The 26820-nt window shown below is 35.9% G+C and overlaps 1 protein-coding gene across 43 annotated transcripts in view; it reads left to right on the top strand.

Moving 5' to 3' along the window:
• GTDC1 (glycosyltransferase like domain containing 1) overlaps positions 1–26820 on the top strand; it is a 424081-nt gene that overhangs the window by 155356 nt on the left and 241905 nt on the right. Inside the window, exon 1 of one of the 43 annotated variants that reach the window (XM_070581310.1) lies at positions 24674–24827. The exons of the other annotated variants lie outside the window; for them this stretch is intronic. The gene's annotated coding sequence lies outside the window, so the exon portion shown is untranslated. Of the gene's footprint in view, positions 1–24673; positions 24828–26820 lie in introns of those variants that run through there. 43 annotated transcript variants of the gene reach the window in all.

The following is a 26820-nucleotide window of genomic DNA, read 5'->3' as shown; positions in this document are numbered from 1 at the left end:
TAGCAGAAATCTTGTTAATCATTAATTAATAATACTCTCAAAGATTTCCTATTCTTTTATACGATTGAGGAATATTTATCCTCTTTTCCCATACAATGTATACTTCATCAAAATATACCTGATAACATGCTATAGATGCTACTCAGCAGTTTTTAGTTTAGTCCCTATTCACTTGATTATATTCTACCAGCTAATCAGTGTCTATCATGCATGCCCTAGAGCAGTTTTAAGATATTCTAAAGAGGAAGCTTCAAAGCCACAGATACTTACTGAAGAAATTACTGTATAATTATTTATATTAAGAAAAGGTAGGCAACTAATGTTGATGAAAAGATAATGTATTATTATATCTAAACTAAAGTGGTTTCGCATGTTGCATGTATTATGCAGTCATTTAAGCCTGAGAACATTTTCATGTGATGAGGACTGGAGTATCAAAGGCCAGTCTTTACTTCCTTTTCAATTCTCTCTTATACTTTTTTTTTTTTACTAATTTCCACTTTTAACACTAATCTTACTTTGGTATATGACTTAGTCCTTATCTAATGCTCACTTTTGCTCTATTGGATTGTTACTAGATTATCTGCCATGGGAAATCTTGAACCAGAGAGCACTTTTTTCCAAGAGTCTGAACTGAAAGGAGGGAAACTCTGCCTTCCAGAGCTCTTCCAAGAATTCAACTGAATATGCTCACTGCTAATATTGGGATGTTGTATCTTAAGTAATGTCACAGCTGTTATATAGATTATTAAAATTATTATTGCTTATTAGGCAAATTAGTTTTACGAACATTCAGCTTATTATTGGAGATTTTAAGTAAATACATTTGAATAATGAATAATATTGTACCAACTTTTATTTGAATATTCTTTTTGGTTACTTAGTTCCTAAGAAACTATTTTTTAAATCTAAAAATAAATTGTGTTTTTAGATGCTTAATCCCATAGGGGAAAGGAACACATTCTGCATTAGTTGTCTTTAATTTATTAAACAATTCTGTAATGCACTCTGTGCATAGATCATAAAAACCACTGGCACACATTTTTCTGTCCTCACAACATAAGCTGCACTCTTGTGGCAATCCCAGCAAATGTGTTTATAAAGATTCCAGAAATAATAGTCTTGTGACTAAATAAGAAACAGAAGCTAAAGCTAAGAGCCAAACAGATACCTATCGGTTTCCTTGAGTTTAATCTGATTAAAACATGGCTCTCAAAAACATTAAATACAGTGTCATGTCAGAGAGGCGGTATATGATAAATATAGTTCATGACAGGAAATCGTTATTAAATCAGCATTACTAGTGAATCTGTTATGGAAATTTCTCTGTAATTTAGTTAAGGTTCCCCCATTTTTCACCTCCAGTGCATCACTGTACTTTTCTGCTTTAATGTTAAGTATGTAATTTTCTGTTGACTGAAAGGCAGTTTTCCTACTTTTAAATACCACACATCTTTATTGTTATCACTAATCAAACATGAACTGGCTCTTCACTTCAACTGGAAAAACCAATATGCAGAGTAAAACAGAATCCATACTGGTCATTGGCCATCGTGACCTAAATACAGCAAATCTAAAGGCAGCAACTGCCTGGCTCCTGCACAAGGGCAAGCAGTTGTTTTAAATGAGAAACACAGTAACTTGGTTGAATCCCAGATTATTGATAGCCGTCTGAGTTTTAAAATAGTAATTATTTGACAAAAAATGTTGAAAACATCATACCTAACTTCCTCAGATCACATCATCTTTACTGTTTGCTTTGAGGAATTATGGGAACGTTGTTAGTCAGTATAACCCATGTATTTGTAGCTAAACTCTGAATACTCTAATTTTTTAACAGACCAGAAAGCATTTTTTAAAAAGAAATATTTTTACAAGGCAAGAGGATTATTTGGCTGACTTACATTAATGAAACATTTTGGCACATGTTAAAGATTTCATCGAGCTATTACAACCACCCCCCAAAAATCTTGGTTTCCATTTAAAATGTCACCAATGTGGAAAAAATACCATCAATCAAATTGTGTATCTTCTAACTGAAGCAAAAAAAAAAAAGTAAAGAAAAAAAGAAACAAACTGAGCTTTCAGTGCATTTTTGGCTTCCCTTAAGGAATTCTGACTTAGATATGGTCAGTTATCTGTGGCCTTAAGATTATCTTTTTTCTCTTTGTTTCGTTGTATGTTTTCATCTTCACAGGAATAAATCCACTGTGCAATATTCCTAACTTTATGCTCCTCTAGTCGGACACTGGGAATGCTTTAGTTCTTGTGACTGAGAACAGTAAAAGAAATTATTTTTCTGAAGAAACATAGGGACTCCACTTTACAACAAAGAACTACAAAATTGCATATCATTCTTTTCTTCCATCTTTAAAATTATTCTTAAGAACTTAGTGGGAACAAAGACCCCCTTCACAGGAAACTTAAATAGTAAATCCTTCTTATGAGTTTAATGCAGGAAGAAACCTGGATTGCAGAAACAGCACTAGAACCCTTGTCTGTTAGAATTTAGCCCCTTTCCACGCAGCATATGTGGAAAACTAAGTGGCTGTTGCCTGACTGCTCCCTGAGTTCTGGAGGTGATTCTTATCTAGTGCATTTTAGGTTCTTCTCTAATCTCTCTTTGCCTCAGGACTATTTCACCTCTGAGGTAGGCCAAGTGTCCTAGTCCCAACTCATGAAAATGTTCTGAGCCAACCCACTCTGTGCTCATACATGCCCAGGGTAGAGGGATGGCTCCTGTTTCTACTATTAGTTACCTTTAGGAATGTTGAGCTTAATTGCATCCTGCACCTGGTATGGAAAAAGATCTCTAAACCACGTTAGAAAATCAAGATTAAACATGAAAATATTTGGAAGTTTGGCATTGAATGTGCTAGCAGGCATGCAACTCTATAGTAAAATCATGTGTGTGTTATAATATAACTCATTCATGGTAAAACTGCCCCAATAGCTTCTAAAAGTTACTCATCAATGGTTTATTTATAGGACATGCCAGAGATCCCTGTACTAATAACATACTAGCCTTCCATAACCATTCTATTTAATAGCAAAGCCTAAGTAAAGTGACAGTGAATATTCTTAAAACAATTGGGTAAGCAAAGCATGATTATATTCAGTTAAAATATATGGAAATGTACTAAGAGAGATTAAGTTATCTGTGGAAAGTAAGACTACTTTTAAGTGTTAGGGAGAAGAAAAACCCAGGTTTCCTGGCTTATGCTCATTCTATTCTACTGTCAACAAAGGAATATTTGGTATTACCTGAAGATGAGAGGATTCTCTCACTGAGAAGTTACACAGGTACTCTTGCTGTCAAAGTGACCTTAATCTAGGAGGCTTTTAGCTCAGGTGCTCTGCCTGGTTGAGGGTGATCTGGAAGGCTGGCTATATTTAAGTATCCCTATTTTTCTAATTCGCTTACTCAAAATGCCAGCTTTGATGACTTAAGTAATCAGGGAAGCTTTTTGGGAAGATAACGTGTCCCTCTGACTCTTCCTCCTTTTTACCAGGGAGCCAGAAGTTACCAATTAGGGATTAGGGAGAGATGTGAATGGAATACTAACCTTCTGGTATGATGCAAGTCATTCCTGAAAATGCGGCAAGCCTGGATCCAACTTCCTGATCAGAAGTTTCTTGTTGTCTCTCTTTCTTCCACCTTCAATGGGCTCATCTCTAGTATCCAACCTCTTTCAGTCTCTCTAAATCTCTCTGAGGAACATTTTAGGATTTCAGGTCCCTTTCCTTTTCTGGCTTCTGTTGTAAGCAGTTCCTAGCCTACATTAGAAGATGACTAGAGTTATCCAGTAGGGTAGATGCTGCAAACCAAGTGGAGCCCAATGGGATACAAGGGTGTGAGATGCCTCAGGAAACCCTTTTCTTGTCAAGTTAGGGGAGAGAGACTTCTTTTTGCAGAAAGCTGAGATATGGAGCAAGACCTTGAATACAAATTTATAAATCAAAATAATAGTCTTCCACGGATAGAACACGGACCAATATGCTACAGAATTTCAACCTCCATGTGCATGGATGTGGGATAGATGGGTGAGAGTAATCAAAGCAGGAAGATAGCATCCTCTGGAAACAGTGATCATAGAGACAGCGCTTTTTACCGTAGTAACAATATATAACGTTTATAAATTGCCTCATAATTTGCTTATGTCTGCATGATCTCATTTGATACTCCTAGCAACCCCTAAACAGTAAGCAAGTATGAAAAATCTCCTTTTACAGATCAGGTTCAGAAGAACTGTGGTTTGCCCGTTACCCATTATGAAACTTTAGAGTTAAGACTTGAACCCAAGACTTTTAATATAACAAATGCTTGTTTTCCTCTCACTATACAAATGTCCTTGTTTCTCAAACAGGATGTATTTTTATTCCTGCCTCCTTTCCTTCTCTCTCTCGTGAAAATATGTGCCAGGCACTGTGCAGGCCCTGGGTAAAGCAAAGTGAACACAATAGCCATGTTCCTCACCTTTGTGGAGCTTAATCTGCACTTCTTAGGATGCTGCCAATTGGTATGGTAGCCACCAGCCACATGTGGCTATTGAGTCATGTATTGGTTTTGTTATACTCTCTTCATAAAAATAAAGTATGTTGGAAGTTCCCCTACCCTCAATTAATACCAGTTTAAAAAGAAATGGACTTATCTGCTCTTTAAAAAATTGGCAGAATTCCCCTGTGGAAGCATGTGAGCTTATTGCCTTATTTTGTGGTGGAGCAGTAGTGGTGGTGGTGGTGGTGGTGGTGGTGATAGCGGTGGATCTTTTTTGAGGGGCAGCTTTCTCTTATTTCTCTTATGGAAATCTCTTTTTTTGTTTGGTTCTTTTAGATTCTGTACTTCCTCTGAGGTAGTTAAAAAACATTTTTCTTCTGCCAAATTGTGTGTGTGTGTGTATGTGTAGTTCTTTTGATGATTAGGGAAGCTTACATTTTCTTTTAATTGGTTACCTTCATAATTAAACCTTTATATGACACCTGAGTTCTCTAATTCTTGAGATAGTGTCCATTAGTTCTTTCTTATGAGCAATGGTATAATTAATGTGTTCCCACTTCCTTGTCCATTACTCTTTCTCTATCATCTGATTTTAATCAACATTATCTTTTTTATTTTTTACCAATATACTCTTTAAGTATGCATATGCTTCTATTGTTTAACTTGTAAGCTTTCCATAGTATCTGAAGACTACCAGCTATTATAGTTCAGGGAATAGATAAAGCTACTTTTACCTCTCAGATTTCTTTTACTTTTCTTTCTACAGCTGTATTATATCTACATGGTCAGAGCAAACACCTTTTATGTTCTATTTTGCCACCCTAATTCCCGCATTAGTTTTGGTTTTAGTTCTATAGTTAAATATATTTGTTGGAAGACTTCTGCTTCTAACCAAAATGAAATAACAGGAACTGGATTTACTTTTCCATCTGGAACAAAAAATGGACAGAATATATGAAACCATTCAAGACACCGGACATCCAGCAACAAAGGACAGTTATCCCTCAGAGAAGGCAATCCTATGATTGTTCCAGATTTTTGCCTTGCAGGAGTTTCTAGGACCCATTACAAGGAGGAGGAATCCAAGGAAAGACTGGTAGACTGCTGGAGTTGAGGAGATGGAGGTAGAGTCTGGATACTGGAATAGAGAGAGCTTCTCAAAGAGAGAACTCTGGAAATCTGTACAGGGTCCTACTTGAGCATTCATCTGAGTACAGATCAGCACATCCATGTTAGGAAAATCTCATGACCAGATCAGGAACCATCTAAGAGAATTAAAAGGAATAATGCCCATTGCTCACAAAAGGTCACAAATAGTGCCTACTCCCACCAGCCAGACTGGAAAATCTCATGATTCATTCAGGGCTGTGGTCTTAACTGGGGCTCAATTGGGGAAGGATCTTTTTCCAAGATCACATGGTTGTTGGTAGTATTGAGTTTCTTGTGAGCTGTTGGACTAAGGGCTTCAGTTTCTTGTCTTCTGTTGCCCAAAGGCTACCTTCATATCCTTGCTATATGGACCATCCTAACATTGCTGCTTATATCACCAAAATCAGAAAGGGAGAGTCTCCTTGAAAGGCAAGATGATACAATCTTATGTAATATAAATACATCCTATGACCTTTGCTGTATTCTGTTGTTTAGAAGCCAGTAGCTAATCCTGCCTACCCTCAAAGGGAGGGATTTACACAGGGCATGGCTACAAGGATGGGGACCACTTTAGAATCTGTTCTCTATGCTAGTGGTTAGGAGAATATCTTAAAAGCAGTTGGATTAAAAACCAACAACAATAACAAGTTACGTCAGAAGAACAAAATAAGTGAGGCAGTAGATTTCTCATTGGAAACATTCCAAGGGGAAGATGGTGAACTGAAAGAAAACCAAAAACTATCAACCTCGAATTCTATACCCAGTGAAAATATCACTCAAAAACAAAGTAACAAAAGTGGTCAAAGTAAAATAAGTAAGTCTGGGGATGTAATGTACAGGATTGTGACTATAGTTAAAGATAACAGTGTTGTAAGAGAGTAGATCTTAAAATATCTCCTCATAAGAAGAAAAAAATTTGTAATTATGTGTTGTGGTGGATGTTAACTACTATTTTGGTGATCATTTTGCAATATATCAACTCATTCTTGTACTCCTGAAACTAATATATTTTCAAGAAATAAAAACAAACAAAAAAGCCCAAAGGTAAAATAAATGGTTTTACCCGGAGAGAAAAGAAAGAGTGGAAAAGAGAAGAGGAGCAAGCAAAAAACTTCATTTGGCATCATTTGGAGCACTAGGTACCCTCCTCCTAACACTACTTCTATTAAATCTTTGATTCCTCCTGGGTCATAATCTTAGGCAAAGAGTATATATCTATTGTTTCCCCCCAATCTAGGCTGGTATGTGTATATATTTGTGCATCCCTACTTTAGTGGTAGGTAGTGGCAATCAAGTCAAAATATCTGTCTTAATTCTTTTGAAAAATTTCATCTACCGCTCTTTTTCTTTATAACTTTTTATCAAGTAATTTAAATTATTTAAAATTATATTTAGCATGATTTTCAACATCGAAATACAATTATGTTTTACTATTAAAAATATTTTTATTTTGCGACTGTGGGTCTCAACTCCAATTTCCTTATGTGCGAGTGGAAAAATTAATACTTGTGCTTTCTATCTCATAAGGTTTTTTATAATCTTTAATTTTACATTATATACATGCAATACTTTGAAAATTCTTGGGACACATAAAATTGAAGGTATATGTTTTAGAATAATAATGTCATTTTTAACTTTGTGTCAAAAATAACTGTAGTTCTGAGTTTCAAAATACAGTGAAGATACTATCTTGAGGTACATGTTTTATTTTAGGAAATTGCAAGTTTTATGCATGTGTGATCTGGTTTTTGTTCCAGTCTAATGGCTCTATTTCATAGATTGGTCTCTTACCTTATTAATTTTAGTCCTGGATCAGTTTGGTGCCACCTCTATCATGCTGAATTCCAATATTTCTCTGGTGGTTTGAGTGGCTATGATTTCTGCTATCTTGATGTATAATACAGGAAACATCTTGTGAAAAAATATTTCACCCAAATTTTGGAATGTCCACACTGTTTTAATTAACTGCCTTTCAACCCAAAGAAAGGTTGTTTTACTCCTTAAAAAAATCACTTCAGTTTTTTGCGTAATTGATGTATAAAGATTTTCATTTGCAGTAATCTGAGTTTAGGGAGCGTTACTTTGACACCAGTAGGATCAAGAAGGTTAGAGACTTTTGGAAATGCTGGAGGCCTTTTAATACTGTCATTATGGTGAACATTATGAAGCATTAGAAACAAACGACACCTGGTCAACCCAGATCTCTGAACATAATATGTAATGAGAAGGTTCAGAGATGTAGGGTGCAACTTGGAGTTCAGAGCAGAAGTCATTTGTTTTCATGGAGGCATTGGTATCTGACTCAACTTTCAAGGATGGATAGGACTGAGATGGACATGGAAGAGCAGCCAGACATAATCATAGTAGCTTACAGTTACATAGCATTTACAACTTTTCAGACACTGTTCTAAGTGTTCTCCATGTATTAACACATTTCATAATTGTATTAATAATTAATAAGGTGATTGTTATCTTCACTTTTCAGTTGAAGAAACAGACACAAATTTGTTAAGTGGACTCATTCTGCGTCTCAAAGCTAGTAAATGAGCAGTACTGCTATTTAAACTCAGGCTTTCCAGCCCCAGAGTCTCTCTTCTTAATCACTATGTTGTTCTGCCTCTACTTAATGTGAAGTATTTTGTAGGAACAGTAGGATAGAGGAAGTTAAGGAAGGTTGAAATCAGGGACACTTTTGAAAAGGAGGCAGAGACATTCATATGTTATTGATGTGACTATAAAGTAGTTCACTCTTTCTAGAAAATAATTTAATAGTCTTTTGTTGTATCAAGGACTGCAGTGATCATACTGCATATTTGGCCTAAAAAATGTTGAGAGACAGTTATCTATGGGTCTCTTGCATTTCTGTATGTCTGGCAAGCAGAGGCATTAAATGCTTTTTTGTTCTGGACTGTCTTTTCAAGGAGATTTGTATAGCCAAATAGCGTTGGAATATAGAGATGGTATTTCCTTTCTGATCAGATAGCTGGTTTATTTATTGTCCAGTATAGTAAAAATAGTGTCTCTCTATGGAACAAAGTTTGAGCAAATTTGCTTGCAGCTCATTATCAAAGATTTGGGTTTCCTAAGCCCCGAGTTCCTTCACTATGATGCAAACCCACTGCACGTGCATCATCCATCTAGGCCACTCCATGTTACCCTGGTGGACCTTGGGGGCGAAGGAGAACTGACGTGAATATGAAGCTCATGCTGCTTACTGTGTCCTGAGTAAAAAGTCCTTTGACCCAGGAGTGTCATGTCTGCTGCCAGCATCTAGGAAATTATGGCAGGCTAACGTGTTAACTTGCAAATAGGGCAAAATCTCAGACCCTTCACCATTCTTGACAAAGGGATGGTTAGAATGATCAACACAGCATTATGTATAATTATTGGAAAGTAATCTAGCTGTTCAGTAATAAGGGAACAGTTTAGTCAATTGTAGTACATTCATATAGTGGAATATTAATTCCACAGCCCTTACATATCACATTTTTAAACAGATAAAGACTTGGGGGGGGCCGGCCTGGTGGCACAGCGGTTAAGTTCGCACATTCTGCTTCTCAGTGGCCTGGGGTTCGCTGGTTCGAATCCTGGGTGGGGACATGGCACCACTTGGCAAAAGCCATGCTGTGGTAGGCGTCCCACATATAAAGTAGAGGAAGATGGGCATGGATGTTAGCTCAGGGCCAGTCTTCCTCAGCAAAAAGAGGAGGATTGGCAGTAGTTAGCTCAGGGCTAATCTTCCTCAAAAAAGAAAAAAAAAAGAGTTGGGAATATACTCATGAGAATGTTAAGTAAAACTTATATTATGAAAATGATAAATATAGTGCAATCTCAATTTTGTAAAATGTATTTACATGTTTAGGAAAAAAAGACTGAGATAAAATATCCAAAATATAAAAAATCGTTACATATAAGTTGGAGAATTATGTGATTTATTCTTTTCTTTTTCTTTATCTGTATTTTCCAAATTATTCTATAATGAAAATATGTTATTTTTATAATGAGAAAAAATACACATTATTAATGAAGTCAGACTGAGGGATTTGACATGATATAATAGGCAGAGTAGATATTGTATATAATCTTGAGAGGACAGTAATATGAGGATTCATTTAAAGCTGGTGCAATCAAAGATCTGTTTTTCATTAAGATGCACATAGACAATATAACTGAAGACCATTAAAACAAAAGCAAAAATAAAAAATCCAAGTTATAATACAGGGATAGAGGAAATGCAGATATTTTAGAAATTCTAATTTAAGGAAACTTAATCCATTTGAACAAAAAACTAAGCTCATCAAAGCCTCTCGTTGTCTAATAAAAAGGAATTAAGTCAGTTAATCATAAGAAACAATGTTTGCATACTGAAATACTGAAAGATAAAATGATCTTATGTGTGACGTTTGCTTTAAAATATTCCAGCAAAAAATAAATAACTAAAAGTAAAGTGAGAGGGATAGTAGAACCAACCTTGGCAAAAATATTGATAGTTGTTGAAGTTGTATGTGGGGTATGTGGGGCTTATTATACTGTTGACTTTTGTCTGTGCCTGAAATTTTTCATAAAAGAATAAACAAAATATCATGAATTTATATGGTTTTAAAATAATATCTCTCAACGGTGGCTGCACATTGGAATTGCTTAGGAACTTTAAAAAGTACTGATGCTTGGGGGCTGCTCTGGGGGCATAGTGGTTCAGTTTGTGTGCTCTGCTTCAGTGGCCCGGGGTTCACAGGTTCAGATGCTGGATGTGGCCCTACACACTGCTCATCAAGCCATGCTGTGGTGGCATCCCACATACAAAATAGATGACGATTGGCACAGATGTTAACTCAACAACAATCTTACTCAAGCAAAAAGAGGAAGATTGGCAACAGATGTTAGCTCGGGGCCAATTTTCCTCACCAAAAAAAAAAAGAAAGAAAAAAGTATTACCGCTTGGATCTCACCTCCTTTGATTCTAATTTAATTGGTCTTGGGTGTGGCTTAGGCATCAGGATTTTTAAAATCTCTTAGGTGATTTTAATATGTAGCTCATGTTAAAAATCATGTTCTAAGTGGACTCTGTTAGGTAGATCCTTATTTTAAGGGACATTGAATATAATAATGGATAATTTTTGCAGCACTTCTTAAAAAATGTAGGTAAGTTTTTGTTATGTGGTTTATGGAACATCCCTCAGTAAAACGTGAGAACAAGCAAATAATTTTTCTTATAAAGATAGTCCTGCTGAGTACCAGAATAAACTAGTGTAGTTGCATATCTTAATGGTTCTTTCACTTAATAAAATGTTAAAGTTTCAGTGATTCTAAGGAATAAATAACTAACATATCTCTTTCAAATATTAGTCAAGTAGGAAGCTTAACTGATATAGAAAGGATAGGTTTTTTTTTTTTAAATTTTAGTATTTTATAACTTTGTTAAAGTAATTCCTGTTCATTTCAGAAAATTAAAAAGAATATTTAGACATATAGTAGGAAATAATCAGCCATAGCTCTATTATCCATGGTAAATACTGATAAACATTTTTTAGCATTTGATTTCAAATTTATTTTAACTTTCTATTGAAAAATTTCAAACATAAATGTAGGGATAGTAGTATCATAAATCTCTATGTACCCATCACTCAGCTTCAATAGTTATCAACTCGTGATCAGTCTTATCGATGACCCCCTCCCACTTTATCCTCGCCTCCCCCACACTGGATTATTTTGAAGCAAATCTTATATATCATATCATTTCATCTATAAATATTTTAGTATGTATTAGAGCAAATAATGAAGGTCATTAACACATATCTGAGGTATTAGTATTCTGTGTTGACTGAAGGAAGATCCATATGCTACAGTTCCTAATTCTGTAGTTGCCAAAGATGGTGTTGTGTTATAAAAGTAAAAATCTGGCTTGTATCCTTGAGCTGCAGAAGGATCTGCTGGCAGGGCCGAGACTTTTCTCAGAAAGTAACTCCACCAGTTTAAATGATGAAGTAAGTAAGTAGACGGAAATCCAAGAAACCCAGAGCTCTACCCATTAACAAGGCCTTAATTTGGAAGATTTTGAGGATTAGAGTTACCTCATGTTTTGCTTTAAAATAACTAAATTGGTCTCTTGTTCTCCTTTTTTTTAGAACCAGGTAGTTTCCCAAAGAGTTTGACAGATTGAGTTAGTCATAGTGTGTTTTGGTGAAATTAATATGGAGGCAATATGTTAGAAAGGCGTTGAAGGTAGGGAAACCATTTAAGAAGGTACACAATTTTTGTGGCCTGAGCTGATAAAAACCTAGTGTTGGAGGGTGGGAGAAGAGGTGAAACATAGCATTTTTATTTACAGTAAAAATTAACACAGCTTGGTGATACTTTGTTACAGGAATTAAGAGTAAGGGAATAATCGAATATGCCTTCAGCACTACCCTAGGGATCTAACATATACTATGCTCTTGGAAGAAAGAATGAAGTTGAGAAGGGGCAAGGAGTGATAGGAGAAGAAAGAGATGAGTTAGTCCAATATTAGTATATCAAGTTGAAAGTAATAGCATGGCATCCAAATAGATATTTCCTGTGGGCCACTGGAAATAGATGACTGGAGTTCAGGTCATGGATGAAAACTGGAGATCTGCATTTGAAGATCATTCACGAAGCTATAAGGATAATTGCATTTTCATGGGGAATATTTGTTTATGGAGGACAGCATGTGACTAAAGACAAATCCTTTTAATAATTACAGTGGATGGGAATAGGAGTAGGAACGAATTAATCTAGAATACATTAAATTAAATCTTACTGAACATCTATGTCACAGGCATTTTGCGTGGAAAAAAGAAGGAGTGCTTACTGCATAGACTGGGAGGCACAGTGCAATGCAAAGGGAATGCTATGCCAAAGATAGGTACAAAGATTGATGAAAGTAAAAACTTGGCAGAACGACTCAACATGCCCAGAGCAGGAGGCCTGAAGTTTATGGGAGGATGTGTTTTCCAGGAGAATAGAAGGGAATGGTATTTCATGCAGAGATGGAGGCACAGATACCTGTACTGGAGTCTCCTCACTATATCACATGTGTGGTGAGGAATCTGGTGTGGCTGAATCACAGGATATAGGGTGAAGAGAATGGCAGGGCACTTGGCTCTGATATGCAAGAACTAGAAAACCACTTGTGGGAAGAATATTAGAATCACTGTTAAAATAGAAGACAAAATCAATGGTTTGACTTTAACATAAATGCATAGAAGAGGAAATAATGGAAAATTTTTAGGTTTTTCTCTTCTGTGTATCAAGCAATTGCTGTCACAATAAAGTGCTGTATGTTCACTTTGATTAATTTGTGTTCATATAAAAATTTGGTCTGTGAAAATGTGACCAAAGTTAAGGAGTCAAAGGTTTAATATATATATATATTCACATATATACATACAGCATTCATTTGCTCAACATGCTAACTATCAACAACCAAGAATTGGGAATACAAAGGTGAGCGAATCAAGTAAAATCTCACCTTCAAGATCTTTGTTGATAAGTTAAAAATAGATAATAAAAAATTTATATTCTAGTTGGGTAAGTACAAAGATATGGGAACACTGAAGAGGAGTACATAATCCAACTTGAGTGTTAGTGGAAGCATCTAGGAATCCTTCTGTGAGGGATGATGACAATTGATTCTTAAATGATGCAAAAGAATTAGTAGATTGATCGGAGGAAGAGAGCATGAGACAGTGGCATACAATACAAATTGGGTAGCAATAAGCAAAGATATGGAGGTAAAATGTAACCTGGTTTGTGTAAGCAACCATAATCATTTCATTATTCTTGAAACTCTAAGTGTGAAATAGATCAGGGCAGGATCTAGGTGGAGACCTGTGCAGGCTGACATTGCACATACTAATTTAAGGGACTTGTGTTTTATGTAGGGGAGTGACCTGGATGGATTGCATTCTCAATACATGGCTCTTGTAGCTAGGTGTATGATGAACTTGTTGGGAAGGCAGACTTGTAATTAGGAGGGTTAGTTAGGTAGATTTTTCAGGAGACCAGGCTTCACTATGGAAAAGGGAAGAAAGATGAAATTGAAGAGACATCTGAAAAATATTCAGGAAATAAAATGGACAGGATTCATCAATAGGTTATTTATGGAAATTTGGAGGGAGTGAGTCAAAGTGAAAGAATACTCCCAGATTTCTGGTCTGGTGGATGGTTGTATCTTCTGCTGCAACGATAAATACAGCAAAAGAAGATGTTTGTTGAATTAGATGATGAGTTCTGTTTTGGACCTTTTGAATTTAAGGTGCCAATGGGCTATCCACGTGAACATTTCCAACAGACTGTTGAATATCTGAAGGTTGGGTGAGAAGTCTTGGTTTGAAACCCAAATCTGGGAGCCATTAGAGTATAAGAGGCACTGAAAGTCTAAGAGTGGACATTCTCTTTAGTATCAGCATCATGTTCGTAATCAATATGAATATACTGTGTATACTGAGCAAACTATCCAAGAACCAAAATCTAAAATGAACTCTACTTAGCCTTGTTTAATTTGCTTAACTTTGAACTGACCTGAAACACAATAAAAAAATTTTAAGTGTGAACCTAACCAGAGTCTTTTTAAAACATCCTGTATTTTCTCCCCAAATTTTAATGCTAGCACCAAAGTAGCATATCAAAATATCATTTGAACTGAATTGATAGACCATATACTTGCAGTTCTTAGAATTGAATGGCTAATGTATACAGGACACTATTCATTACAGAAGACTTCAAAGGCAGTCCATATAATGATTTTGGCAATAAAAAGCATTTGATTTTTCCTCTCTCAGCTCAAGCACAAGTCATCTGGGAGAAAAATTACTCCCAGATGAGCTTACAATTGCCAGAAATCCAAAATTTAACCAAATTGGATCATCACACACTGTGTTTGGAAGGAAGACTGACAAAATGTTGTTTCAGTAGATTCTAGGAAGTGTAGGACTTACTTAACTGCAGTGGCTCTGGAAAATGGTTAATGCCTAAAGAGCAGGAGTAATTAAGTTTAATGTTGTTCATTTGTAGGGCAGTTTTCCGGTAATTTTGGTAAGTGACATCTTGTGATGAAAACAAAAAATGAGAATATAAGCTATAAAATGATGAGTAAAGAAACTCATCAGAATTGCAGTATTTTGAACTTTGATTCATCATTTAATTGGAATTTCGTTCCAAAAATGGAATTGATCAATAATAATGGTAGTCTCCAATGCTTATATAGTGCTTACAGTGTGCCACGCACTTTACATATCCTCATCCCACCCTGTTAGAGGAGTGCTGTTATTAGCCCCATTTATCACGTGAGGAAACTGAGGCAAATGGAGAGTAAGCAAACTGACCCAAGATCACAGAGCTAATAGCTGGAATGGGTAGTCTGTCTTCAGAGTCCATGGTAGACCCAGTAGTCTGCCCACAGATTCCGCAGTAGACCCAGGTAGTCTGCTCTCAAATTCCCTGGTAGATCCAGGTAGTCTACTTTCAGAGTCCATGGTAGACCTGGGTAATGTGCCTTGAGAGTCCGTGGTACACTCAGGCGGTCTGCCTTCAGAGTCTGTGCTCTTAACCACACTCCTAGTTTGAATGCTAGTGAATGCCACTGGTAAACAGTTTATCTGTGCATTGTGGAGTTTTACAAAATATGGAGATGACATGATTCATGCCTCTTAAAAACATGCAGTCTCTGGCACTGTTTCCCAAATAATTTGCATTGCAGCACACCACAATGATTCTTTTGATTTTTCCCTATTGGTATGTAAAGGTGATATTAGCACATATTCCTTATATATTTAAAAATAAAGGGAAATTTCAAAAGTGAAAAATTTAAATTGTCTCCTTGGGTTTAGTTTACCTCATAATGATGTACAGATCAGGAGTAGGGGTTACTAATTTTAAGAGATGTTATAAGGACTTCAATGTGTAGCAGCATATATAAATACTTTGCTCTTTACCCAAGAAATGTAAGTGGAAATTATTTTAATCAAATAATTCAAAAGGTACTAAGCATGCTTGCTATTAAAAGTTTTATTGATATTTTTCAATTTTTTATTATAAAAGTAATATATAATCACACAATATAACATTTGGAGATAAAATATGAAAATCCTTAAGCTCAGCAGCTGTTACACCTTAGAGTCTTACATCTTTATAGTCTTTTTCTGTGCAACTAGTCTTACATTATTGCCATAATAGTACATTTATAATTTTATACTTTAAGAAGTTTTAATGATAGTCTTAATATTACTGAAGATCCTTGTTTTTGTAAAAATAAATACAGTAATAATTTGTCTTTTGGATAAATCTACATTTTCATATTCTGGGTTTGCTTAGTAGTCTGTACCACTTCATGTGATTCAGAAAGTCTTTGTGTTATTCTCTTCACCCTTGTCTCCTTTCCAGGCCTTGGCTTTCCTTAGCTGGGCAGAGTCAGGTCCACTGATGCCCCCTGCCTGCCAGCTCAGTCTTGCACAGTACCTGAGCCAATCTTACCTGAGGCAGCAGATACATCTTTAGCCTTAGACTCACTGATTGATGTGACTTGGAGTTAGTTTTATCCATCTCAGACCTAGGATGCAGTTGCCCTCCTGCTTTGTCTCAGCTGACCCTCCACCCCGCAAGTCCCTGTGTTGTCAGTTGCCATGGGATCAGCCCTAGGCCGTCACTTTGCTGCTTTTCCCCTTGTCTCTCCTCATCCTTCCATTGCCAGTTTTAGCTGACTTGGCCAGGTTCGTCTCCTTGGTCCCCCTTTCCGCCAGTTATTCTCCTTCATCCTGCAGGCCCCCTCTGGGCCTTTGTTACCCTTTCTTAGTTCCTGCCAGTTTTATCCCCTGCATGTTTGTGGTCAGACTTGGTGTCTGACACCTGTACAGGGTTTTCCACGGTTGTCTCCTGAATTCTGAATGAGACTTCTCCTTGGAATCTTTACTTTTCTGCTTTATTTATTGAAGTCAACCTATGTCTTGTCCAAGTCATGCCCTTGGACCCAGTTCCTTGGGCCCACTGTCTTATCGATGACAGGTGCTACAGGTGGTTCTGTTTCTTTTGTGTACTCTGCCTTGGGACCAGGCCTCTGCCTGTCTCTCTTCTCTTTCCTTGCTGGCCTCTTCTGCAGAGGGCTGAGACTACCCGGGACACTGTCAGCATGGCTTCTCTCAAAGACAAATTACATGTAAAATGAAGGAAGTAAGAGAAAAATTTTATTGCATACAGTTACTATTTAAAAAGTTTATTCACTGATTTTTGTTGTATCTCTTCAGATCCTTCTTTTCAAGTGAACTATTTATCACTTGAAGCAAAAGGTACAACTGTCTATGTCATGTCCAGACATCTTTGTACTGTGTATGCGGTGCATATTGTGGCTAAATTTGGCATAACTATGACACATGAAATAAAAGAGTTCATCAATACAGACTAAATTAAAATTGGAGTTGCGTAAGTAGAATCTACGGTGAGCTATCTTTGAGTTGCCTCATGTATTCTATTTATTGATGAATTTTCATAACTTACTCCTTGAATAAATTATCCAAGAATCAGCTTATGATTTTCTTTATATATCATTTCATATTTGTATAAAGTTACTGCCATAATAAAATCTTATAATGATTACTGTTTTTGCTACTTGATTGGGCTGGATGTTTTTTATAATGATTACTGTTTCTACTATCCAATTGGACTGAATTTTTCATTTATAATTTGTATAAAAATGCAACAACATTGCAAGTCTGCTGTTAAAAAGGGTTCAGTAATTCTTTCAATTTTTCAACTCTAGGGATATTCAGATCATTTCCTTCTTTGTCATATGTAATTGGCCATATAAGTAACATGATTAGAATACACAGCTCCTTTCCTCTAAGAGATCAAATTTGGGCATTCTCTTCTATAATTTCAACCTCCTGACATTATGTCATTTTTATTCTTTCTGACTTATATGTGGAATCATGTGGCATGGCCAGCTACTTAGAAGATGCAGTAAGTGGGGAGGTTCGGTGACAGGTTACTGGAGCAAGACAGCTGCAGGCAGTTGACTCAATGGCACATTTAGTGCCATTTCCATGGTATACAGTTGTGACGTCCAAGTGATCTGATGACATGGGTCATAATCCAAGAAAGCTGTTGGCCATGGAGAAATCCATGAAATAAATAATGAAGGATCCCAGCTAGTGGAATAACTTTGCAATGGAGAATTTAGTTAAGAATCAAGTCTGGACAGGCTGGTATACCCGATTTCAGTTTGTTCTGTTCAGATCAAGTGTTACCTGTAGTTCTTTCACACCATGCTCAGAGGTCCCACATCACATCACCTTTATGACTAAGTTAGAGGATTTCCAGCATTTTCTCTCGGTTGCGTGGTTTTGTCTTAGGGGTTGCTATGTACGTGCAAAGGAAGGATTGTGAAAGGAAGGGAAAAGAGTTCAAGTTAGGTGAAGTTCCAGACCATATACTCCTCCTTTACTCGAGTGTTTTTATGTATTTTGTATCTCAGAGTTCTGTGTAAAAACTCCTTTGAGAAAATTGGTTGCTTTAAAAAAGATTGAGACCTACTACCATCCATCTACCACAGATACAAAGACCCTGTTTAGTGCTATCTTCTCTTTAGCTGTTGATATGAGAGAGGTTTATTGAGTATATGTTGAGTGCCAGGCTCTGTAACACTTGGCTAGGCATCTTGGTCATCTCTTGCTCATTGAATAATCACTGCTCTACAGTCTTAGGGTTTCCCTGTGGTTCTGCACACAACTCATCTTTTATTTCCACATTTTTTTGATGATCTTACTTATAATTTCAAAATGACTTCTATACAAAGATTCCAAAATCTGTGTCTCCAGACTGACTTTGCCACTTCATACCTGTATGAGGTTTGGTAAGTCATCCTTACCTGCCTCCGTGTTCTTATTTGTACAACTGATGCTATTACCTTCCCAAGCCATAAGATAAAAAGAGCAGGGAGGCACACGTTGGTAAATTACACAGGTATAAATAATAGTATTGTTTTTATTGCTGTAAGCAGTATCTTCAAGATCATATTTCTATTTTTTTTTTTGCAGGAACTTGGTAAATATTTGCTAAACAGTACTCAATCATTCCTTTTTCTTACATCAGACATCACCCATGATTTTATGTTTTATTAATGGCACAATCTTTCCAACTGTCACTATATCTCAAAATCTTGAAAGTGTCTTTTAATCCCATCTTCTTTTAGATCTTACTTGTTATCACGTTTCTTCAGGCCTTCATTGCAACTTGTCTGAATTATTCTAATAATCTCATAACTGGTCCCCCTGTCTTCAGTCTTTGCTTTTTCTACTATGTCTTCTATCCTGCTGCTGTGGCGTTTTTGTTTTTGTTTTATTATTTTGGCCTTTTGTTTTTCTTCTCCTAAAAAGTGTAGCATCTTTGCTCATGAAACTTCATTGTCCCCCCACTGCTTATCCATTGCAGTTAAGACTTGACAGCCTTGCCTCTACAATATATATTTAATCTGCATTTGCAGCTTTTCTTTTGCACCTCCTCCATGAGCCTCATCTTTAGCCAAACTCTTTGTTCTCTGAAAGGATGTTGACCACTTTTACTTTCGGATCTTTCCATGGGCTCTTCTGTCTGTCTACAATGTGTTCACTTCGTTGAAAAAGTACTGATTCTATGAGGCTAGTTGAAAATGCCACCTCCATGAAAGTATTTGTAATTTTTCCCTAAACAAATGTGATATGTCTCTCCTCTCCTGAACCCGGTATATCACTGTTCTTTAATCCACCTCTCAACTGCTCCGTGGTTGTGTAATAGCTAAGTAATTATGTAAAATAGTTACCTTATTCTTAAGCTTAACTTGATCATTGTGTATCTGTTTCTTTGTGAACCGTAATTTGAATCCGTCTCAGCCTTGTGATCAAAAAGTAGTTGATGATAGTAATACAACTTCATTTTATAGGTTACGTCCTGCCATGTTACACATACAGGAAGGACAAATGGCTCCCAACTGGGTTTATTCTTGAAAATGTGGGGCACCATTTTAATAGTATTTTTTTTCTTGATAAGATGCAGGAATATGAAGTGAGAGAATTATTTCAGGCATTGCTATTTATATTTATGTTGAAATGTAGTTGAATGAAAGTACCTCCTAATCAGAAACTAACATTTTATAGAACAAGTAAATTTACTCATTCCTGAAAAGACATCTTGCCTGTTCTTATCTTTGATTCGCCTTCAGAGGGACATTTCTTTTTGTTTGTAGTTTGTATATGCCTATTTTAAGATATTAGGGTCTGTATCAAATTCTCTTTGTATTATTACAAATCAGCCAGTCTTTTACTACTTGAATGTTGTCAACCATTCATTCTTTATTGTTTTTTTAAATGTCAGAAAATAAAATGCAAAACCCCACCCTATATTAATGTAATTTTATGGTTAAGATTTTGCATTCACAAAAGTCCAGAAATTCAAAGTTATAGTTCCCAAAAGAATCCTAATTCAGTCACATTGCATAAACTGATATTAAGGTTGAAATGTATCATCATTACAGTAATGCAAAATACTCATATATGCATGAGGACACAGTTATGGTTGTTGAGGGAACCATAATTTTGAATTTTCTGACTTTTTTTTGCACATACAATTTTAACCATAATGTTAAGTTAATACAGTTTTTTGACTCTGAAGTAATATATTTGTTGCTATGTTTATCTTAAAAATAAGTTTTCATTGAGTCCATTTTTTTTCTTCTCTATATCTATAAACCTATATTTATAGAGATCTGATGTCCCTACAAAGAGAACTACCTAAGGAATATTTCTATATAAAAATAGTTTTTAGCCTCATGTGTACTCATATTCTCTCTGTCTTTCTCTCACACACACATACACACACAGCCTCACACACTTATGTTACATTCTGGCACATTATAGAAGCAGGTAGCATATCCACTACCTGCTGTTGAAAGTGTTGACGATACTGAATTATTTATTCTATCTTCTACACTATCCAAAATCGTTTGGGGTACTTTGACACATTTTGGTCTCTTCCATATGGATACTTCATGGTGGCAGAGTTGCCAGATGCTCAGGTTTTGTGACAGTCTTAGTTTTTCAAGGACTGTTGGAATATTCTTGGGAGAATCTCGCCTTGTTACTGATTCCTATGGCATGGTAAAATACTAACGTTTCTTTGAAAGTGTCTTTCAAGACAAGCAGTTATTACAGAAAGTTATTAGAATGTCCCATCTCAGTGTATTTAACTTTAGGAGCTTAGTAAGGAAGCAATTTATCTTGAAATTCATTTGCAATGAGTTGGCATCACCCTAATGAGTAAAAGTAGCAGTCTATATGAATTTGGGGATTAAAACAAAGTTATTTAAAATATTTAATTAAATGTTAACTCTCACGTAATTTCAGCCCTTTGTTTATATCTCAGTTGCCAAAATGCAAAGATGAAGAGCAAGAGTCAAGTCTATCTTATCTTTTTATCCCTTTTCTACTATATATAAATATATATATATATATCCGAGACGTATAAAATATGCTGAATATCTGCTTAATTGAACAGAATGTGGATATTTACGGTCCTAGCTATTTGCTTTTCCTCTACAGTATTAGTAGAAACTCAGATTCTCCTCCCTTTCCAATTCCTTCCCTTAACACATGTTGAACTGGAAATTCTCATCTTTTGATGTTCTTCTCAAGCGTTTTCTCCTTTAAAGACTTTCTGGCTTCTCTGAGCCAAGTCTGAGATTCCCTGCTTGCTTCTCTCATGGCATTCTGTGTATTTCCTGACGTTCCCAGACCACTGTTACTTACAAGTAGAGGAAAGGAAAGGACTAACTCAGAAGGGATGCTTCATGTTGTGGCTTATGTGTATGTGTCTTACATGGCAGAGAGAGGCTTTGGATGGCTTTTATGTGACCTATGGCATGTGACCCTGAGATGTAGGCAATGGAAAAGTCAAATCACGATGAGACTCAGGTCGATATCTGTAGTGAGTCTTTGGTGCATATTTATACCCATGTTTAAGTATTTTTGTCTATATTATGTGGAGAGAAAGGGCAAAATATGGTCAAAAAAGGTTTCCTGCTTTTTTTCTTCCCCTCAGTGAATGGGCTTTTTACCCACCTAAATGGAGACTATTTTCATGTCAAAGTTGAACTTGACGCTGCTCCCACTATTGGAATTAGGAGGCAGGCTCACAAGCAACACCTGTGACTTCCTTTCTATTATTGACTTATACTGGTCTCAGCTTTGCCTCTAACTGGCTAACCCTGGGCAGCTGACTTCACTTTGTGCTCCTCAGTCATCTGGTAAGAAAGTGTGGCCTAGGACATTTTAAGTTCCTTCTACTTGTAGTATTTGATGAGTTCCACATATAGTGTAGTATGGTAGGTGAGACTGCGTCTAAGAAAGTTCCCATGTAACGTAGGTTGTATTGAATGACCTCAATACTTCATTTGTAGATAATCTTAACAATATTCTTTATATAGTGTTTTCTACTTTTCACCTTTTCCCCTGTACCCGTGTATATATTAGTTACTTAAGAAAAAAAAAAAAGAGGGCAGTTATTTAAATTGTGATCAAGGGAAGCATATTAAAATTGTTTTTTACTTGTGAAACTTAACCATGTAGAAGATGTTTTCATTTTCATTTTATGCTATTAAAATAGGAAGTCTTGATATTTAAAAAGACAGCTTTCAAATGTTTCCCTCGCTATGATATAGACAGGGAAACATAATCTTAGAATTTTCATATTGTTGGCTTGGTGAGAAAGAAACACAGGATTAGCAAATCAATGCTTTTATAAAAAGTCTTATCTTTAAAATAAAAGTATAAAAGACCAGGACACAGTCCTGGGACTCACACCTTCAAATTCTTTTTCTATTGCAGGTGCACTACATTATTTGACATTTCACTCTCCCAAACACTTTTCGAGTGCCTACTGTATACAGTATGCTCTTCTGGCTTTGACTTTTGTAATTAATTATCTAGTGATACTCTTATAATCAAAGTAATATATAAGGTAGCAAAACATGGGGATACTAAATAAATTATTTGTGGGGAGGTATTTCTCCAAATGGCACATTAAGCACCAAATCCAGGGAAGATTTCAAAGAACTGTCTTGGACTTGCCAAAACAAACATAGGAGAAATAATCAAAACACAGGAATAATCTCTATGAGCAGCATAACAACAAAATATCACAAGTCAAATGATAGAACAAGTCAACAGAATACAGGATTCTGGGACGCAAATTTAAAACAAATACTCATAGGCACCAAAAAATTTAGATCTTAGGACTGATTATAGAAAGACTGAATATTTGGGAGGTGTTTTATTTTGTGCTTGTTAATTTTAGCAGTAGATGTGACTCAGTAAAAATAGCAAGTTACCATGTTTTTCCTTGTTAGCTTATTCATTATTTGGGCACAAAATACCTTTCTCTCTGTGGTTGTCAGGAATAGTTTAGTTGATATACCAGTACGCAGATATTATTGTTATTACTGTTGTTGTTATGATTGTTTCAACTATTCGTGTGTCATAATATTCAAGCCTACATGATGATAATATCTAAAAAGCACTCTGTGCTTGCCTGTATGGTTTGTTTCTCAAGCTTGTGCTTGAACTGAGCTTCCTGTATCTATTTGAGCAATAGTCTTCTCACTTGACTGGTCAGTGTGTTCTTAAGTGTATATAATCTTAGACAACACTAGTAGAGTTGGGTTGAAGTAATGATAGGAGTTATATTTATTACCTTGGGTCTCCGATCTTCCAACTTTGTAATATTTAGAAATGAACTCCAGGGACTCATGAGTGGCATGAACTAAAGGGCAAAGAACGTTCCAATGTAAAATGATATGCTGCTGTTAAGGAATAGTCTTCCACGATAGATTAATCATGAGGTGAATTATAAATATTTCACACACTAATTATATTAGTTTATGGAGATAAAACACCATATGAAGTGTTCCCAGCACACTCAGCAAGTTAGATGTGTTTTGCATGTTAATTGAATCACTTCTTCAAGGCTGATGATCATGAATCCCTGAAGATGACAGAAATTATTATCATGGTATTGTACATTCCTGATCTTTGTACCAGGTCGACACCTACCTTTCCCCAGGAGTTCCTTTTCTTTGGATCATATCTTGAGTACTAGATATATTAGGATGGTGAAGCAGAGAACAGTGCCTGACATATTATTAGGGACCCTAAGGAAAAGTAATGGGCTCGATCAAAAATGACATCAAATAACACTTTCTAGAATTGTGTTGGGTGCTCAAATAAGAAGATAAATGCTTTCTTTTGGGGGCACGAAATGCTTCCCAGCTTGTGTTTTAATTTGTAGGCATAAATATATCGAACACTTTACTATAAACAGAGAATCAACAGTTTTATTTTCTCAGTGTCATTGAGAGAATGAATGACTTATTCATTCACTTATTTGAACATTTATTGAGCACCTGGGATAGAACAGTGAACAAGGAAGATGTAAGGCCTGGACTAAGAAAACTTAAAATCCAGAGTGGTATCTGCCATGTTAAGGAAACTATAGGATACTAAAGAAAAGAACACCAGATCTAATTTATCTCATCAAGGAATATATGCTTTAATGAGAGAAAACAAGATAACATATGAAATATTGGAGAACATGTAGAACAGATATGTAAAATTATATAACAAAGCAGAACCCATATTTTTAACTGACACGTTTGGTGACCAGGCCCCTTAGTTTAACTAAATCTCCAATGCAATTTTTTTTCAATAGTCTATTATCTGTTATCTTTAGTTACCTACTGGGCACTCCATTTGTATTTAACATTGCTAAAATCTATCCCTTTATTTCTCCTCTTCCCCAATCCCTGATTTGTTTTCTCCTCTTGTATTAAGGAGTTACCACTACCTATTTGATTATGCAAGTTAGAAACCTTTGAGTCACTAAGTTCTCTTCCTCCCAATAACCAAGCCAAACATTTCTGTTTCCTTCATTGTTCTTGATATCAGCCACTTCTCTGTATCCCACTGCCCTGACCACTCCTTGTTATTTCAGTAGGCTGACTCCTTCATGTTATTTAGGATGCTGCCTAGATTACATCTCTGCAGGAGATCCTTCATTGATGGTCATTACCTTCCCACAATTTGTCTACCAGTGTCATCACTAAGGAAATATGTGATGAATGAAGGGATGAAATAAGACTATTCAGGTTAGTGCAGTTCTTCTTTATACCATTTATATTCTTTTATTTCTCAAATATAGACTATAATAAGAAGTGCAGTTAACAAGAAAATGTTGAATCACATTCTAATCTTAGATGATTCAAAATCACTCTGAAATAACTGAAAAAGGAGACTTGGGTCCAGATCATCTTGAATTTGAAACTCATCTCTGCCTCTTAGTAACTGCTGTTGTCTTTGAATTTAACCAAACCTCCTGTGCTTTAATTTCTTAATCAGTTAAATGGGGATAATAAGACATATCGCTTAGGGTGATGATTAAATGAGATGACATATGTAAAAAACCTTGCATAATGCGTGGTTCTCTATTCTTTTAGAATATTATTAACATTAGAATATTATGGAGAATATAAGGATTTCTCTTTCAAAAAGTGATGATGGAGGGCTATGGTTTTACCTCTTCTGTATTTGAATATGTATAGAGCAACTTACCTTATTTTGAGAGTGATGATGAATGGTGCTACCTTATGTGATTCCTGTCTTCTCATTTTACTACTGTTTTTCTTAGCCAGTGAGCATTCACGAATCAGTTAATTAAGGATAAGAAGAAGAAATAAAGTATATGAAGATAACCTAGGCCTCCCCTGCCACCCCCCAATAACCTTGAATCTTCCTGGTTTTCCGCTGCTCTTAATTATCTCTTCTTCTTTTGAACCATATAGCACTTAGTGTCTCTCCATTCACAGTCTCACACTGCTTTGTGACATTTCTTGTGTAGGACAGAGTTGTTACTTACCTTTTTTTTTGTTACTTAATGTTTCCTGTATTTAAGGCTTGTTTTACCAATTTTGTTGTGAGCTCTTTTGGAACAGGGGTGATATCTTGTACTTCTTAGTTGGTCAAAGCGGGAGACTTGACAATATTTTGATTTGTTGACTTATTGATAGACTGTCTGAAACAGATACATCTAGAAGTGTTCTGAGTGGTTCATATTACCGTATGTCTTAGAAGAATACTCTTAATAATGGATTGTAGTCCCAAAAATAACATAAAAAATATTTGTGTATGCAGTAAAAATTTCAGTTTATTTATATATTTTTTTTCTATAGTAGGCTCATCCTCCCTTTCTGTTTCTTCCTTTCTTGTTACAAACGTAATTACTAAGTGCCTTTTATGGATTAGGCACTATGCCAGATACCAAGAATTAAAAGACTCGAGAGGTTGCTGGGGCAATTTAAGAGACACCTGAACTTAAGTGACACCTTTAGCTAACAAAGCTCAACAGGTATTATTTAATTTGTCTCCTGAGGCATCCAGAAGGCAGGGCAGAGCGCTGATGACTGCAGAGTGGATAGAGGCTAAAAAACCAGTTGGAGATAGTGCTCAGGGGCAGATCCTACCTACAGACCTCTATTACCAACCTTCTAGCAAGTGTTCTTTACGTCACGCTTTCTTGCCTGTCGTGATCAGCATAGGAAAGGAACATTACATGGTGGAAAAAAGCAAAACTGCCTGATTAATTGATGCTACACCATGGGACAGCTTTTGGGAAACTGGATACTCTATTTAACAGCCTGTAAATTACCCAGCACAAGAACCTAGGAAATTAAATGACTACGTTTCCTTTTCCTTCAGATAAGACTTCCATCTTGTATTTTTTATTGTTTTAGCAAGTGGAAACATTTTGTTACACATGTTCTTGAAGGTTTTTGAAAATCCATAGCATTTAAATATGCAGTAGAAATGTTCTAATTAAGATGAAGTAGCTGACAACCAAAGCATATTTTGTTAAAATGGATTTTGTATGTCACTGATTAATGAATATTAGAAGTCAGTTATCTTTCTTCGTAGATTTTACAAATTAAAAAAGATGTATTTAAGCCAAAGACTTTTGAAATGTTTAGTAGTATTTATGTGTGTGTGTATTCTTGAGCTCCTGGTATACTGAAACACTGTCAGTGCACTTTAGAAGTGATAAAGTGAGGGAAACGATAACACTCTTCTCTTTCACTTCTCATATCC

This window comes from Equus przewalskii, chromosome 17 (assembly GCF_037783145.1).
Source record: "Equus przewalskii isolate Varuska chromosome 17, EquPr2, whole genome shotgun sequence".
Lineage (NCBI taxonomy): Eukaryota > Metazoa > Chordata > Mammalia > Perissodactyla > Equidae > Equus > Equus przewalskii.
This window is presented reverse-complemented; position numbering and strand designations above follow the sequence as displayed.